At 36.3% G+C, this 18,625-nt stretch overlaps 1 long non-coding RNA gene across 1 annotated transcript; it reads left to right on the forward strand.

Moving 5' to 3' along the window:
* Positions 1 to 742: 742 nt before the first annotated feature.
* LOC132082120 (uncharacterized) lies at positions 743 to 15,829 on the forward strand. The gene is made up of 3 exons (XR_009419773.1): positions 743 to 790; positions 6,513 to 6,602; positions 13,867 to 15,829. It is a non-coding gene; the product is annotated as an uncharacterized LOC132082120 (long non-coding RNA).
* The last annotated feature ends 2,796 nt before the right edge of the window (positions 15,830 to 18,625 follow it).

Genomic DNA, 18,625 nt, shown 5'->3' on the forward strand with positions numbered 1-18,625 from the left:
TATTGTTATGAAATAGAAGCTTTTTTTCTACACTTATTAGGAATATTTAGAATATCACAAAAAAAGTTGTAGTGGTTCTAATAATTTCCAAAGACAAACGTAAGGATAACTGATACTGTACCATCCCCTTCCCCAAGTTATGGAGCTGATGCAAACCAATAAACAACTGCAGTTCCAAAGGAGTTTATTTGAAAAAAAGACACCCCACATAAATTGCTAAAATTGGTGCTTTAATCATAAAAGGTCTTCCAACCTTTATTCTCAAGATTCTAAAATTAGATTGATTTAGAACAGACTCACTATAAATCTAGCAAATTATTATCTCTGAAACAGGTTTAGCAGACAGCTCACTTTTATAGTAAGGAGAATTAAGCTCATTTTAGTGGGTTTTCCAGGTGCAGTTGGTATAAAAAATAATGGAATCGAATGAAAAAAGTTAACTTTTATCATGGCAAAACATTAAGTAAATGACTAAATACTTGATTAAATACTGAGAAGCTGGTTAGGAGATAATCGGAAGGTATTTTTAGGCAAAGTAATCTGTTGAGTTGTGGGGGGTTAGAATGCAAGAGAATAGAGATAGTGCAGAAGGTAGTCTCACCCCAAGGAGCTGCAGCTGTGCTAATCACCAAAGATTAGGAACAGGCCTGCCCTTAATAGGCCACAGCTGTGTCCAGTGAGGACGAGTGCTATAAAAGAGTGGGTCGAGAAGAGAGCTGGAGTTTGTTGGCTGTGCTGTGAAGAAGGAGTCAGTGCTGTGAGGACATGACCATGAGAAATCACCAAGAAGGTAAATAACTTTTATGATAAGATGACAAAATTGAACATTTTCAAGACAGAGCTCAATAGGAAAATATGGGTAGAACTGAATTTCTCAGAGGGAATTCAACCTCAGTGGAAGTTAGAACTTAAAATGAGAAGTTTGCTCCTGGTGCATCTCAGCTTTTGGAACCAATTATTTTTTCGTGACTTTGGATACTGCAACAATGGAAGAACAATTCTTCTTATTGTTTTAGTTAGAAAAGAAAATATTATGTCTTCATTTTATGTTTCTCATGTAGTGTTAGCTGTAGTTATGATATCCCAAAATGATAATGAATGACATTAAAAATACTTGACAATGGAAATTAGCTCTTCTATGTCTAGTGAAGAATAGTATAGAGTACTAGAAGTTTGCTTTTAGCACATACAATTCTTAATGTTGATTTCTCCTTTGCTATTTCAAGTCTTTTTCATCAGGATCACAAGAAATCTCTTCAGGGGTGTTGCCATCTGCTTTTCTGCTATGATGATAAGGTGATGATCAATGAAAAAGAAAATGAACAATTTTTTCAAAAACATTATTTCTAGCAATGGTAGTGACCTGTTGACCTGCTGGTACTGAGATGTCTTTCTCACAAACATTAAATTCTGTTGTTATTCCACAGCAGCTATACCCACCAGCGACTTTTTTATGTGTCACAGAATCACAGAAAAGCTTGGGTTAGAGGTGCCCTTAAAGGTCATCTAGTTCCAACCCTTCTACCTTTGCACAGATGGGTCATTCACCACTCCTCTGGGCCTCCATGGCCTCACCACCATCCCAGTAAAGAACTTCTGCTTTACTGGATTGCTTGTGTGCTGCTGTGTTGCCCTTCCAGTAAATGTTGATGTGGCTGAAGTCCCCCATTTAGACCAGGGACTGTGAGTGTGATGCTGTTCCTATCTGCCACAGCAGCATCACCTGCTCAGTCTCCATGCGCAGTCAGCCTGTAGCAGTCCCCCCACTCTTTCCTGTCCTTCCTTAAATCCTCACCCATAAGCTCTTGGTTGGCTTCTCCTCCTATCTTACTCATAACCAGGGACTTTAAAAAAAAAGGTATTTCTTTTAAAGATATAAAAATAAAAATGGGATAAATCTAAGGGTAATAGGAATGTTTTCTAGAAAATCTAATCACAATCCCTGAAGTGTTTTCCATCGCTGCCTGAGTACCTAAGATGGTCTGACTCTTTGATTATCAAATAATTTATTAGCAAAGATTCTTATGACATTTCTGGTTTAACTTATAAATAACCAAGTGAAAAAAAAGGAAGGGCAACACCGCTTTTGTTTACCTAAGTATCAAAAAGCTGAAGTAGAACAAGAGAATTAGTAATTGTGGAAAGGAGATACCATTATCACAAATTCAGGAATTCATTACATGCACTTTAATCCTAGAAATACTTTTTTGAAATATGTGGTGGGATTTTTTTTGTTTTTGTCTTTTTTTTTTTTTTTTGATAAGCATTTTATAGGCACGGCATATTCTGTATAAATCAGGGCTTGTAAAGGTGCGTTATTTTCAGATTGTAGCATGATAAGCCAGAAAAAAAGCACTTCAAATTCTCTTAATATGGAGGGTTTTCTTATATGCATGTTTTTGTTCTACTTGTTTGTCACCAGCTCAGTTAGAGACATTTTGGTGTCTATCTTCTCTTTCAACAAGCAATTAATGGTACATCTGGAGAGTCATTGCCCTGGGGATTCTTCTTCAAATCTAGTGATTGATCAGAGCCAGTGTCATACTTAAGACTGAGATCTTGGGTCACATTTTCTTCCTGTGAGTTTTGCTGCTACTTCAATTAAGCATGCAGTCCTTGGAGAAAAAGAGGGATCTTCAGGCTAGAACCTGGAATGAATAGAACAACATGTGCTCAAGGTTTAAACAATATGTTTAAATATTGTTACAGGAGTGTATTGTGGCATGTTCTGATGTTTCTACATTATCAAAACATGCTCAGGAGACCGTGTTGTTGCCCGTAATTGACACTTTATTAAGCAGAGATGGATATATTCAAGCATCTCTGAAGAAATTGTAACTTTATATTTTCAAAAATATCTTCTCTTTCAATTGGCCCTGAACACATGCACTTCTCTTGGTGCTGATAAACTCTGCCATGCAGCCTCTTCAAGAGCAAAGCTACAAGTACCTTGAGTAAGCACAAATCACAAAAGTATTCTGGCCTTTCTGGATTCACAAACTCTCTTTTGCCCCTTCAGGAGTGGTAGTGCCATGAAAGAAATATGCAGAGAGGAAATCTGCTCTGTGGGTTAAAGGGTAATAAGCATTCTGACTTAGCCTTCTTAAACTATTCTCCTGTGGTGTATTGAAGTGTTTTTTCAGCTATGAAGGCAGAGACTTTAGAAATTACTGAGTGTTGTTCTCATCTAGTTCCTCAACTCCTAGTAGGCTGGGTGTCAGATGAAGAAGTGTAAAAGCACACTGTGGAATATTTAAGTACAAGGCAGGGACAATGCCAGGTTTTTTGCATTTTCATTACCTTGATTTCATGACCGTGTACAAGTGTCTTGTGTATACAGCAACATTAATTTTATTTTCTTCCTTTTCTTTCTTTTTCTGTGGGAGTGAACTCGTTCTTTGTCACAGGTGACTGCATTTAGATGTTGTGGGAGGAAAGCAATGAAACCTTGTTGCGGAGCAATTAAATTCAGGAAAAATATAGTCCAAAGGCTGACCTAGTCTACTCTGTCACATACACATTATTAACATTCTTCCCACTTGTTACATATTGCAGAAGTTTTAATTGTAATTTTTCTCCTGTGAGTGGTTTTGGCACAGCAGACAAGTGGCAAAATTAAAAACTGATGCTATAGTATCTAAAATCATACAGTAATCAGCCAATTGCAGTCAGGAACTTTGACATATGCCCAAATAATGCTATGTGTAGCGAGTCGGAATATTTTATTTATACATACGAAGTGGTAGCCTTGTTAAGATCTATGATAATTACTTGTGCAACCTCAGTACAAAATTCAAGCCAAGTTCCAAAGATGCATGTGACTTAGTATCAGGGAGTCATTTCTCTTCCTGGAGAGTGTTCGCTTTTAAAGTTGTACCAAATAATGAAATACCTAATATATCCCTAATTGCAGAGTGTTTTCTATTAGTAGTCTGTTCTTTTCAAGGAAAAAACCATATTTTGATGTGTTCTTAAAAATTTTTAACCTTACTCAGATGCACTAAAAAGTATATTTTCTTCCACTGAATTAGACAAATAAATAAAACAATCAGTTGTTACAATGGGTATGCAATTCTGTTGGGTTCCTGATTTTATGTAAACATAAGCTATGGAGATCCAGAAGCTGTGTGACTGAGGGTAAAAATGGTTAGAGACTGTACAATATAGAGGGTACATTGACCATTACCTTTTGTTACCTCAGCAACACAGTTATTAATTCTGGCTAGTACAACTCAGTCTCTCTTGGTTTGGGTTTTGTTAAAGAAGGGATTGGAATACACGCTCCCACTGGACAGAACCAGAGGTTCCTTCAGAAGTTAAGGACTGTGAGACTATTCAGGAAATGTATTTTTATGTTTGCTCAATTTTTCTACTTAGGATCTTACTGTTGATAATCACCAAGGACAGGAACAGGTGGCCAAAATGGAGCTTGTTCTGGTCAGGCATAGCTTGTCTGAAATAGTGGTGTTTTATTCAAGTCTCTGTTTTAAAGAGTGTGGGACACAAGTAGTGGATATCACCTGGATGTTTTCCAAAGTGTAAGGACCTTTTCTGTTTAAAGTTGATTCATACCCTTTGCAACATGACTAAGAAGTAGAATCAGCTGAGAGAGTAAAGGGAATTTTGCCTCATAGTCCCCCACTTCTCTGCTAGACCAGTACCAATACGTTGAATCTTGTGTCCATCTTCTGGGGCAAGTTGCATTGGGAACAGTACAAGGAGGAGACAAGTTTGGCAGACCTAGTACTGCAGCATGTTTGGGAAAATGTCTGAGATGAAAAGGTAATATTCAGCTCTTGCTATTTTATTGTGTGAAAAGGGATCTGTAAAATTCTTTGCTTCATAAAAAATGGGTCAAGTCCTACCCCTTTAATGGACAACAAAACCCTTTTTGAATGTAGGTTAGCAGGAGATGGCTGTCTTGTTCTATGTGGTTTTGAAAATTTTAAGATCCTGAATTGAAAAGTGTAGAATAGTTCCAGTTGGAAGGGACATGCAGTATCATCTGCTCCATCTGCCTGACCACTTCAGGGCTGACCAAAAGCTAAAGTATATTAAGGATATTGTCCAAATACTTCTCCTGCACTGACAGGTTTGAGGTACTGATCACCACACTAGGAAGCCTGCTCCACAGTTTGACCACATCTCAGTGAAAAGTGTTTCATAATGTCAAGTCTGAACCTCCCCTGACATTGCTTTGAACCCTTCCCATGTGTCTGGTCACTGGATACCAGAGAAAGTGCTCAGGACCCTCCTGTCCACTTCCCCTCCTTAGGAAGCTGTAGAGAGAATGGAGGTCACCTCTCACCCTCCTGTTCTCCAAAGCCAGCAAAGCCAGTGTCTTCAGCCTGCTTGGTCATTCCTTCTCACTCTTTCATTAACTTTGTTGCTCTCCTCTACATGAGTTCAGCTACCTTGATGTCATTTCTTAATTGTGGGCCCCAGTACTGTATACAATATTCAAAGTGAGGCCAGACCAATATTAAAGAGAATATTTTGAAACAAATTTCTGCCTTATTGGGGATAAACCATCTGGCTTTCAAGATGAAAACCATTCCAATAATATACACAATTTTAACTGCATCATGCTAGTCCTTCCTTGGGTTTTAATACCTGTCCTGTTATTTTTATATTCTGTCAGAGAAGAATACAATCTTGTGTCTGTTTACAATTTGTGTGATTATCACCTCCTTGTTGGCTCATTGAAATACTAAATATACTGTGGATCAAAATATGGTGGATGATGTGAGACTATGTGCATACCCCTTCTAATTCAAGTGGAGTGGCATGGTTCATTTTTGACATTACATAAAATGTCAAAACATTTTTGGCTATTGGTATTATATTTGTATTATATTCATCTATTGGTATTATATTTCATGTGACACTCTCAGAACTTTAGCTGTTTCTGTGTTCTTGAGACTAATGCAATCTCCAAACCATAAAATATTAAAATACAATTGGAATAGCTACTGTCCTGTGTATTCAGATGTCAAAAAAAAAATAAGCAACACAAGGCAAAATGAAAAGTAATGGAAAAAGGATGTCATGCTTAAGAGAAAAGTAAGAATAACTAGTTTAACATTTGATAAAGTAATAACTGTAAATTTTCTGTATTCTCTAAACTACAGGTAAATACCAAATACAAGCCCTACTTAAGAACTGTAGACCTAGGCCTATTATTGGTTTATTAAATCCATTCAGGAAGTCTTTGCTATGACCTTTTCACTTCAGGTATTTAAAAGATAATTGTGTCTTGGAAAGCTGAGAAGCTGTTGTATGATTTAGATCAAGCTAATGCTGTAAACACACCATTCTTGTCTTGAAACAGTAAATTAAAATTTTTCATGAGAATTTTTTTGAAATTTGGATTGCCTTCAATAAATACTGAAGAGTTCATCTTAAAAGACTGTGATCTGAGTTCACCCTTGATGAAAATGAGTTGGCTTTAGAGGAGTTGCAGCAGGGAACAGCCTGTTCCAGAATGTGTTTTTACCTTAACTGTCTCATAGGGTGATGCAATGCCATGGCTGCAGAGGACAACCACTGCATGGAGAACAGGAATAAAACTGGTTATTAAACAGAAGTTATCAAAGATGCAGGTATGTGGGCAATGAGCAATTCTATCACATGGTTCGGAAATCACTCAGGATGACACTTTGCAAAGACCTAAAACTTAAGAAAATTTTACATTAAGAAATATTGTTCTAAAAAGCTTACATGTGTATTTGAACAGAATCTTTGCTTATTAGAAGAACCTGTGACTGAATTTCAAGGTTGCGTATAGCAAATGAGTGACACATCTGGCTGTCTTGTTTTATGTCCATACTTGAAACTAAAGCAGAACTTAGGTATCAGGCTGTGACCTATGGAAAATAAATACTCTTTGTAGACAAGGATTGTGTTACCCCAGGTCAATTACTCAGATTTAGCCTGGCTTGGTAGCTTAAACGAGCACATTTCAAGTAAAACGATACTGAAGAAGAGATCACATCTTTGTGAAAGTGTGTTTTTTTTATGATACAATGTCAGATGGTTTCTTCTCTCTTGATTAAAATGTTTGGAGAAAAAAATTGACAACAAAATTGGAAACCATGGATAACTAGCTAGCTACCTAAAAACCTTTGAATATTTTGATTAAAGCTTTGAGGTACTTTTAAATTTTGTTCCTTTAATTTAATTCTCCGCTATTCATCATGTCCATCCTCCTCCTCTGTTCCATATGCCCCCCTTCAAATCCCTTGTGTATTTTGTCTGAATTTCCTTAGGAAAATATAAAGAAATATTGAAACAACAGGAGAAGCTGTTGTACTGTTTCAATCCTTGTTAAAAACAAGTTACTGGAAATGTCAACAGAGACCTGATTCTCAGGAGCTACTCAGCTCATTAGGCTGGAAGTGATATTAGGCCCTTCAGATGTTTCTCTGAATTAAACCTTGAAACCTTTTGAGATTGACTGGTTATTACTTATCCTGAGGTTGGATACAGCAAACTATTAAGCAAAAAACCTTGAATTATATGTAACTGAGAGAGAAAGGAGGGCTTGTCACTCTCATGAGATGGCTCAAGACTGAGATGCTAGGGCAGGCAAAGTGCCTCAAACTTCTGCAAGTTTAGAGACTATCAGGATTTGATCCTACTCTTTGGCTTCTTTAGCCCTTCAGGTGAACCCTTTAAATACTTTTTTTTCTAATAATTATGCTCTGTCCCTGATCTGAGTTTGTTGCTGGGAATCCACGGCAGTGAAGCTGGATTAAGAAAACTCATCCCCATATAGAAATGTATATGCATCCAATGTAAGTACTTCCAATGATCTCTTTCACTGATGGATGAAAAATTTGATCTTTCCTCCCTTGTTCTGCAGGAATAGGAACACTCTCTATGTATACCTGTACCTACAGGGGTGTGGGTATGTATATACATATATATGTACATACACATGTATGCACATATATGTGTGTGTATTTATATAGGTGTGTGTATATATATATACCTGTACTTCAGGTCTGAGGAATTTTGAGCAAATTTTGCAGGAAAGGCCAGCCTCCATTTAAAGGCTTTTAAGAGTCTGTCTTATATTGATGATTCTCCTGGAGCAGAGGGGAAGATACAGACTTTGCCATGCAGCATTTCTTCCTGCCTGATGCTGCACCCTTGTTTGAGCAAGAATGTTACAAACACTTCGTTAAGGTTTCCCTTGCCTTTGTCTCCCTTCAGTCTCTCTTCCCGCTGCCAGTGTCTGTCCCTGTGTGCTCTGTCTGGCCCGGGCAGGTGGGCTGCCACTGTCCAAGGGGATGAAATGGAGGAGGCAGTGGTGGCAGCGCCTGCTGCCAGGTCACTGCTGTGCCACGGGCTGGTGGTCTGGGCTGTGGTGGCAGCCCCTTTCTCCTGGGCTGGCTTCTCAGGCAGTGTCCTCTAGGGAGCTGGCAGGGGGAGCATCCTGTGGGCTCTGCTCCAGCTCCTGTGTCACCAGCTGGCCAGCACTGTGCCAGCCTAGCAAAGGACTTGGTGCCAACAATGGGGGAATTCAGTCCCTGGAGCTACAGCTGTGGCACTGTGCAGGAATCAGCTGCATTAAGATGTCAGACTGCAGTATTCTGTGCGTGAGTTCTTGTATTTTCCTAATGTAATGAAGGCTGAGCCATCATTTTGGATAGCATTTGGGGGCCATTCTGAATCAGACAGGGTTGCTTTATTAAAAGGCTTTTCTTGCCTGATGTACAAAACTCCAGCTATGAACAAAAGTGCCTGGCTATTTAGTATTCATGTGTTGATGGTGATTGGCATCTTGGGACTGCTTTAAGCAATGGCATTTAAATTAGCTAGGTATAAATGCACTTTACGAAATGCATCTATAATGTACTTTCCAAATTATTCATCAAGTTGTAAATTGTTCATTTTTGAAGCAAGTATTTCAGAATTCTTTTTTATGTATTATACCTCTTCACACAAGTAAAATACAATGCTATAATTCCTTCGATTTTCTTCAATAACATTTCATTACACAGTTCTGGTCTCTTAGTGTTCTATATATAATTACTAACTAAAGAAGTCTAAAACAAGTTTTAGGCCATACAAAAAAAAAATTGCTCTTGATAGACTAATTTAAAATTTCTAGTCCTGCCAAGGCAAGTTGTGTAATTAATATATGCTCTTCACAAGTTCACAATTTTTTTTTTAAATAGATTTTCAGACATGTGATTTTGACTTTATGGTTTCTAATAACATCTGTAAGCAGTTGAGTGGGGGTAGTGTTTCACTCTGAATGATGGATTTTATACATTTTTGTCTTCTCACCAAAGAGAAAAATAACTCACTCAATTATTCCTGTCATGCTTTAAGTGATACAAAATAAATCTGTCCTTGATTTTTTTCTCTTTTAAATGTGTAGCTCCCTTTTCTTTTTTACTGAAGTTTATGCTAGATTGACAGGGAAAGAGGCCTGTTCCAGGGCAAAAAGTAGCAATATAACTTTCACCTTCTTGATAGAGCAGGGAAAAAAGAAAATATATTTCCTATTTGGCCACAGTGCACTTGACCCAAATACTTTGAGCCAAACTGACAGAAAAGGCCATTTTACAGTCTAATAGATATATTAGGGTCATAGGTAGTCTATATTTATGATGTGAGTATTTTTGCCGGGTAGGGCACTTTGCATTACCATGAGAAGGACAATAATAGCAAGTGGAACAAAAAGGTTAACTCAAATGCATTCCAAAAATAGTTGAAAACCTTGTTTTCCAGTTCCAGTATGTATTCAAAATAACCCATTAGGTCTGCTTGAAGACCACATGTGGCCATAACAATTTTTGTTGTCCCAGTTTGGTGCAGCTGTCAATGAAACTTCAAATTTCACTGACTGAGGAAACATACTTTTAACAGACTGTAGTAATTTGATCTGTCATGAAAAGTAAATATGTTTTGATTCTTATATATTATTTTTGTTGTATATTTTTGCGAGCTTTAATTCTGTTTTAGCTACTCATTAAGCTGAGATACTGAGTTCAAGTGAGTTGCCTGGAGTTTTGACTAAAGTCTGATGCATTTTCCCTCTTGGCCCCTGAGGGCTCATCTCACCTGTCATCCCTAGGCAAGACACACAGCAGCAACACAAATTCTAATCCGCATGCTCAATATGAAATTTCGCATTTGATTATCAGTCACAAAGAAATAAAATAGACACTATTTTTGATAACTGATAGAGGAATGGACTTAAAAGTATAAAAATTTGCAGTCTGACAGTAAAATTTGTTTATTTTAAACTAGAAATTTGAGCGCGTGTTTTAAAGATTTTTGATTTTTAAATTTTTTTGCCTTATTACCAGGCATTTTGACAGAGAGAGTGAAAGAAGATGCTTCAAAAGAACTTTTTTATTCAGAAACTAAGAAGCTGCATTAAAGACAGGCATGGTCAGGCTAGTATTCTCCATTTCTTCTAGAGCTTTAGCAACATGGCACTCTGCTACTATGATATAGATGCTGAAGCAGGGCTGGGTCCTGTTTCACCTGGAGGAGAGTGTGTCGGAAGGTGATGTGTGCAAGCATGCTCCTGGACATAGCCTAAAGCTTAGCCCAAGAGATTCAAGAGGGTTTCTGGTCTTCCTGTACATGGGAGGAACTTGTCCCAGATGTAGTCCAGGGTTCAGAGGGGGCAAAAGAGTATCTGTATTAAAAAATACATTTTGTCTGCTTGGTTAATATTTTCAACGTTTTGGGTTAATATTGATGCAGGAATTATACATTTCTTAAGTGGGGGGAAACTATAAATAGATTTAAAGGTTTTATACAATTAAGAAGAAAGTCTTAAAAACTATAGCTTTGAAACAATCTTTCATTAAGTTTGTACTATTTTCTGATAGATTTGAGCATGTAGAATTGATAGAAAAGAATATATGACTAAAATCAATGTTGTTTCTTTCTTTGAAATTAAATAAATTTTTCTTATCTTCTTAACTCTTGTAATATTTTGACAGTTTGGATAAATGGCTATGGTGGACATATACTGGGAATGATTTTCAGGAACTTGCTAAATATACCTAAAAACAAATTTGCAGTTTATAGTAATGCATAGCTTTCTGTTGTACTTGGAAATGTGTTGGGTTTTTTTTTTTTTTTTCTTTATTTTTTTTCTTTTTTTTAAAAAATGAACTTACTGGTAGTTGTACAATTACCTTTGTGTAATAACTTCACAGAGAAATAATGATAGAACTAAATAAGATATTGCAGGGAGGGAGACTATACAACAGATTTCCTCTATCAGTGATGAAATATTCTGGGTTTCGTTTATCAATAATAGGGTTTTGTTTCTTCAGTTTTTAAGCAAGTAAAATATGATAAATATACCACATATTAGAGTTCATGTAGAAGTAGTCCTTCTTGACAAAGTCTTGAACTTTTTGTGTTGCTTTTAAAGAAAGAATGAGGAGAAAAAATGAGTTATGGTTACTTTCCACATTTGTGATCAAAATGTCAAAGTGAATAGCAAAATAGAAGTGTTTTCTAGATTAGTGTTTTTGCTCCATACAGGCTAATGATATGCGCTGTATTTTAATGAGTTCTCTTCAATTGTGAAGGTAGAGAATAACTTTCTTTTGAAGACCTAATTAAGCCAATGTAAAATAGATACATGTATAATAAAATATGCAACTCAATAATAACTTAGTCCGATGACATTGTGTCATTGTTTATGAAAGTTTGTCACTGTAATTTCCAAGGTAAGTCTGAAACACATAAAAAGCTATGCTTCCCATATTCTGTTTTCTTCAGACCAATACAGAGTAAATTGAGGCATGCAAAAGAACTGTTCCTATTTAAAAAAGGGAGAGGTCTTAAAAGAGGTTTTAAAAAATAAGAACTTCACTAAAGCGTGGTCATAAACTGCCTGATCTGTCTGCAGGAAAGAATATATTGTCCAATCAGGGATTTTCCAGGCAGTACTCTCCTAGCAGTAATAAATAATACAAGCCAAGATGTTCACCTGATTATATAGTTTCTACTTTATTTAGTACATTAGTATTAGCCATTGAGTATTTTTGTGTGTGTGTTTGGTCTTCTTGCTTTCACCGTAACTTTTAGGAATTGGGAGCAGATCACTTACTGATTTCTGTGGAAATGTTTTTTCTTTACTGGATATAGACGTGGATACTTTTTTTACTTTCCTGTTTGACTGACAACAAGGATGATCTGAATTGAATTCATATTGAGTCACCTAGGAGATATAGAAAAGGAGCTTCCATATACTGTCACTGTTTCCATTTTTCAGGAGATAAGCAAGAACCTTTTTGGGCTGTCAGCTATTAAAGTGAGTTAAGTGGCTATTTTCTATTAAAACCACATACAGTATTTTAAGCAGTTATAAGATTTAGGATTAGCCCTAGGATGATACTATAGAGATGCAAAATCCCATTCTAAACTACATTATGCTCATTTACTAAGGCACCAGTTTTGAGTGCACAAACATGTATTTGCAAGACTTATTAACCCACTGAAAGAAAATTGCTATAATAATACCATAAAGATGACTTTTTCCATCTTTTTTAAACTCTCATTTAATATGTAATGCTCTAATATCTGTTTTGAGATACTTTTCAATTTGAAGGTGAGGCGATATTTTAAAACTATTTAAACTTACCATAAATTTACCTCAGTACAAATACCTCTGAATACAAGGTGAATACATATAATGGCTTGATCTGGGTGAAGAACATTTTGGTGATATATTTCAGTGACTTTTCCTGCACATAAAGCAACAAAAAACACATTGAGAAAGTTGCATATGCTGGGTGCTTTCCCAGAGCCTTCTTATCCTCCTGCAATTCTCTTGAACTTTAGTTTGAACGCTAAATAAATTTTGTACAATAAGGTAATGATTGCTCTTATTGAACTATGTATGCTTACTTCTGTGTTGTTTCTATAAATTATAGGTTAGAATTTAAATTACATGTGTTGCATCATATACTATAATAATATAACATATACAGGCTAGAAATACAGTACTAATTTCAACATTTTTTTCTCCTTTTAATTTTCCTCTTTTAGGATATTTGATTAAGTACAAAACAGGTATAATAAACAGTATATGTATTGTATATGCCCAAATATTTCCGTAACTGATATGGTACTAAACATTCAGTTGTCTTTCAGTAAGTTGGAAATCTCAAAATTTTCCTCACCTTTACCACTCAATTTCCTTCTGTGCCTTATGCTGCCTTTCTGCAATATTATTCATTATATTAAACTGATGGTTCTGGTGAAAACTGATTTTACAATTACGATGCCTGACTGACACACATTAAGAACACCGATTTTGTAAATTAGAATTGCTTAAATTACTGACAAAATATTACTTTCTACTGACGGATGAAGTGAAAGATACTGAAATTCAATATCACTATTTCTAAAGAACACTGGTGACATTTAGACCTCTGAAACTGTGTTTATGGCAGAGTGAAATTATTATTCAAACTGTGAGTGGAAAATAAATGTGAAATGGCAACAGTTTCTTGCTGTTATATTTCTCATAGCTGTTTATAGTCAGATAATATGCACACAGGCTACATGGACTAATATCAGAGCGGACATATGGGATTGAGAAGTCTCTACCCTAATAAATTGGGTTGGGTTGATCTTGGCTTGTTGTCAGATACCCACCCAGCCTCTCTCTCATTCTGTGTGCTCAGTCACACAGAGGAAGAAAATAAGATGGAAAAGCTTGTGGGTTGAGATTAAGGCAGGAAGATCCCTTAGCATTACCATCATGGGCAAAACAGTCTTGATTTGGGGAAAAATTTCCCCTTCTTCAGGATGGAGTCCTTCCTGGGATGCTCAGTTCTTCACTAACTGTTCCTGTATTGGTCTTTTCCACAGTCTGCTGTCCTTCAGAACAGATCCATGTGATCTCATATTGGTCTGGGAGGGAATTTCTGCTGCTGAACCTGAAGCACCTCCTCCTACTTCTTCGCTGACCTTGTTTTCTGCAGAGTTGTTTCTCCCACATTTTGCCGCACTCCTGTCTCCCACACGTCCTGTGCCTTTTTTAAAATATGGTTTCCCAGATGTGCCCCCCCACCTCACCTGTATCCAGTTCATTCTACTTCCCATCTCTCAGAAATACACATTTACGAATAATCAACAATATTTAAATTCATTACATGCTTTTCGTGAATTATGTTTGCAGCAACAACAAAAATTTCCTCACACCAAAATCAACCTAACATCATCACAACAGCAGCAAACACACTATAGATACAATCCCAGCCTCCTGGATTTGAATAGTGTGGAGCTGGAGGGAGAGCCCTGATGGTGTGTGAGCACTGCTAAACAGCAGTCAAAATGCTGGTGTAGCACCAGCACTGATGCAGATGCAAAGCATAGCACTGTACAAGCTGCTGTGAAGAATCATAACTCCAACCCAGGCAGACTCTCTGCAATATCATTCTTGTATCAACAGAGAGATAAATTTGTGAATTAATGGTGCACCTTGCTTGCTGATCTCTGATTTGAGCGAAGAACTATAGAAGAAATACTGTAGGAAAGACTGTGAAAAGAGTAATAAATGGGGACATGTGAATGCACTGACAGGAGCAGCCATTCCATCTGTGGTCTTTGATGTACTTTATGAAGCTGATAACAATGTCAAATTTTATTTTCCCTGTAGTATTCTTGCTGCCTTGTTAGTGTGTTGATGACTTCTGTTTGAGCATAATGGCAAGTTCTTTTGGGGTTGTGAATTTAAAGTATGGATATGCTATAATATTTTAATGGTGCCGTATAAAAAAATATCAAGCATTTTTCTACCAAAAGCAAAGTGCTGATAGTTATAAATTAGTCCCCAGTTGGTGTTTAGAGGGTCTTACTTAGGCCAAGTGAGAGACAGTTGATATGAATGATGTTTAGATCTTATTTGGTGTTTGTGCATTACTCTTATTTCTCCACTTTGAGATCATTTGCCAGACAGAATGCAGCAGAGCTCCTGGAGGCAGAGTTTGGTGATGCTTCAAAGAGTATTTTGACTGGTTCCTGTTGAGAACTGTTCAATGGCCATGAAAAATTAGCAATACTTTCGAGATATTCATCAGAGAAATAAAAACATTATAGATGACTGTAAATTATTTGTAAACCAGTATTTCTAATACAAAACCATGTGAAATATTTTATCTTGAAATTTTTTTAACTGAGCTCTTTGCTTTTTGGAGCTTTCACTGTTCCTTCATTCAAGAAGTGGAAATCACCTCTCTGTTTTGGTCAGTTTCAGATATTTCCTTCAGAATTAAATTCCTGGGGGTTTTGTATTTTCTTGATGTCTTTGGAGTCTCAGGGTTAAAGGAGGTAAAAAAGATTGCAGGAAGAATGAGCTACAAAATAGAAGATTTTTTTTTTTTTTTAAACTGCATAATTTAGGAAATCAGTGAAATCAGTAGGTGGCCAAAGAGAAAGTATTGTAAACACGGGTAGTTAAGATAGATCATGCTGAGGTCAAAGCAAATACAAATTACTAGACATTTCCAATTTTTATTACTAGAATTTCATTTGATTGGTAGCTTAGCTATGTAAAATAAAAAAAATATGTCTCTTATTTGAATAGAGAATAATAAATAGTAGTGCTTCTGTGCAGAAAGGTAGTAAAAAATGGCTTCTGTATGCTGTAAGAAACCCTTAGAGATATCAGTATTTATTGCATAAACGCTCTGGCAGAGCAAATAGTTGGCAGACTTTATAGCAACAAAGGTTTCAAAGACTGCAGATCACCTTCATTAAAAAGTTGGAGCTGCTGTGTGGATTCCCTTCCTGAGAATTTTCCTCTTCAGAGGGCGTGAGACCTTGTGTTTGTTGTCCTGTAGTTCATGAAGACTTCAGCTTTCTCCACAGTATTGGCATTTCTCCACATGATTTGTAACTGCTGAGTGGGTCAAGTCTTCCTTTATTATGTTAATACTTCTAATTGATCCAGGATTCCTGTTTCTTATCTAGATGAAAAAAAATCTTACAAATCAGATGAAAAACCAAATAAAACCTCACACATACTGATGCCAAATGTGAGAAGAAATATGTTTTGAATTTCTTTGCTATTCACATTATTGATAATCATGAGAGTATATCCTCCCTGCAGTAGCTGGAAGAGATGGAATTGGGATTCAAAGTGTTTTCTTTAAATTTTGTATTTTTCTTTTCTCATATTAACAGTATTTGTAGTTCTTTGTGCTGGCTGAAAAACAAAATCTACAAGCCAGGTAAGCCTGCAGCTGTTACCATATTAGTTTTCAGACACTGGTAAAATGTGTTGTGAAGACAGAAAATTCAAATCCCAATTATTTCTTGTGCGAGAGAAATGTTATGAAATAATTTTGTTGATATTTATTACTAAGAAAACATAGCATATTAGATTTAGACTTATAAGATCTATTGGAAAAAGATTTAAGGGTGTTGAGATTAGGTATCATTTCCTGTTTGTATCATCGAGAACAATGCAGGACATTGGATAATAGTCTAAATGATCTCCCTCGAGTCATAGGAGACATAAAGGGTTTTGAAGAAGGAAGACTGTGGTGAGAGAAATAAAATTCACTAGTTGGAAGGCCCCCTGTCCTCTTAGAGAAATGTTTTCCTTTTGGAAAGCTCCTTTGTGGACTTATGGTGTACACAACTGCAATAGATTGGTGCATTAATAGACAAGAGGATTTAAAGGCTTAAGAGACATGAAAACATTCCCACAAATACTGATATCTGATAAGCATGCAAGGTTGGGGAAGAGCAGTAAAGCGGTTAAGGATGGTGAGCTAGAAGATGAAAAATTAATCTTGAGAGAAATGGGAGCAAACCTTTTCTTGGTGTGAAAATTATTTATAAAATATTATTATTTGAAGCCTCATGCTACAGGAAATTAATATATTAAAAATTTCAGCTCTAAGTTACTTTCTAATAGTAAACCCCCAAAATTTAAGTACCAAGAAAAGAAATTAAAATTACATCATTTATCTAGGGATATCATAGGAAATGCATGCATTTGAAACTTTTACCTAAAAGTCTTTTGATATTATTTCTATTTCTTTGAGAAATTTCAAAGATCCTGTCCAAACACTGTTGGTAGTCAGGGTTTATATGAGACGTAAAAGGGGTCCATGCTTTTCTAGAATTGCTGAGATTGTACAGATCAAATGAAGATATTTTAGACCCTGCAATTTTTATTTCTCTACATGGACACAGCTAAGCTTTTTACTTTGGGGGATTTAGAAGCTTGGTTGAAACTTGGCATTTTTTATTTTAAGTACATTGTCTTGTATATTAAGTCTGCTATAATGTGAATTGTGACTGTTGTGATTGAACTTACTTGGGTTAGTGAATGTGGTTTTCCTAAAGTTTATAATTTGATCTCTATCACATTTGTTTTTAACAATCTCTAATCACTAATTATAATGATACTTTGCCTGAAAACATGGCACTTGAGCTTTTGAATTGCAGGGTGACAGTTTCTGTTTAAAAAAAAAAAATAGTTGGTATATGGTCCTGACAAAGAAGAAAATAGATGAATGCTCAATTTGAAATCATTAATAAAAATAAATAGGAAAATATTTGTTACCTTGACTGGTGTTAAGATAAAGAGGGACTTCATCAGTTCAGATTAAGAAGGCATAAATATACATGACTTGATCAAGCTAGAATGATTTAAAATTCCTTTTGTACATATAAACGTGCTCATTCTCATCTCCCTTGATGCTAAGGTTGCTGATTTGAATCATCAGTCCTTTAGCAAAGACTTGTGGAAGCACTGATGAGACACCCATTCCTGTAAGCAGTCCATGGGTGTACCATGGTTCACCCCTGCTGGGTTTGAATTACCCACTATTACTGTGTTTGTGACTTCTGCAGTGAGAAGCACGTGTTCTGCTTAGAGGCTGTAAATGCCTCTTCAGTGAGCTTTTCTAGGCACTGTTTCCTTATGGGGTGTTCTCTGCCTAAGACAGGTCCTTGTCTAATTAAGAGAAGTACTGTTTTCTTCTGTGGTAATGTTTAGCTCAACTTTGGACCTCTGTATTCCATTCTCTGTTCTCACCATTTGATTTCTCATTGGAGCAGAGCAGCAAAGAAAACAAAGGTTTTGTATAAATCTTATAAATGCCACTGCTTTAAAGAGAAATGTGATGACCACTGATGCAGCTGAGGAAAAACCCAGTCAGAGATCTAACTTGGGTGAAACAGCAATGATTTATAAATTGTGTTGAGATAAACCCTGGAGTTGAAGCACTACTCCTACATTTAGTTTAGAAACATATACAAGAACAGTTTAAAACGTATTAGTAGTGATACTGACAATAGTTTTGCCTTAATCATCAGGGAAGTAATCTGATAATTTCAGACTTTAAAGGTAATTCACTTGATTAAAGTAAACTGCTTATCTTTTCCCTTCCCCTGTACCCAGAGGAAAACAAATAAGCAATTAAATAAAGTATAATGAGAAATAATTCTTCTTGATTCTCCTTCTTTCCATTGACTTTGCTTAAAATTCCCCAAACTGTAATTCAGTTTGTGGCCATTGCCTGTGGTCCTGTGACTGGGCTCCACTGAGAAGAGCCTGGCTCCATCTTCTTTGCAAGCTCCTTTTAGGTATCTGTGTGCACTAATAAGATCT

This window comes from Ammospiza nelsoni, chromosome 1, assembly GCF_027579445.1.
Source record: "Ammospiza nelsoni isolate bAmmNel1 chromosome 1, bAmmNel1.pri, whole genome shotgun sequence".
Lineage (NCBI taxonomy): Eukaryota > Metazoa > Chordata > Aves > Passeriformes > Passerellidae > Ammospiza > Ammospiza nelsoni.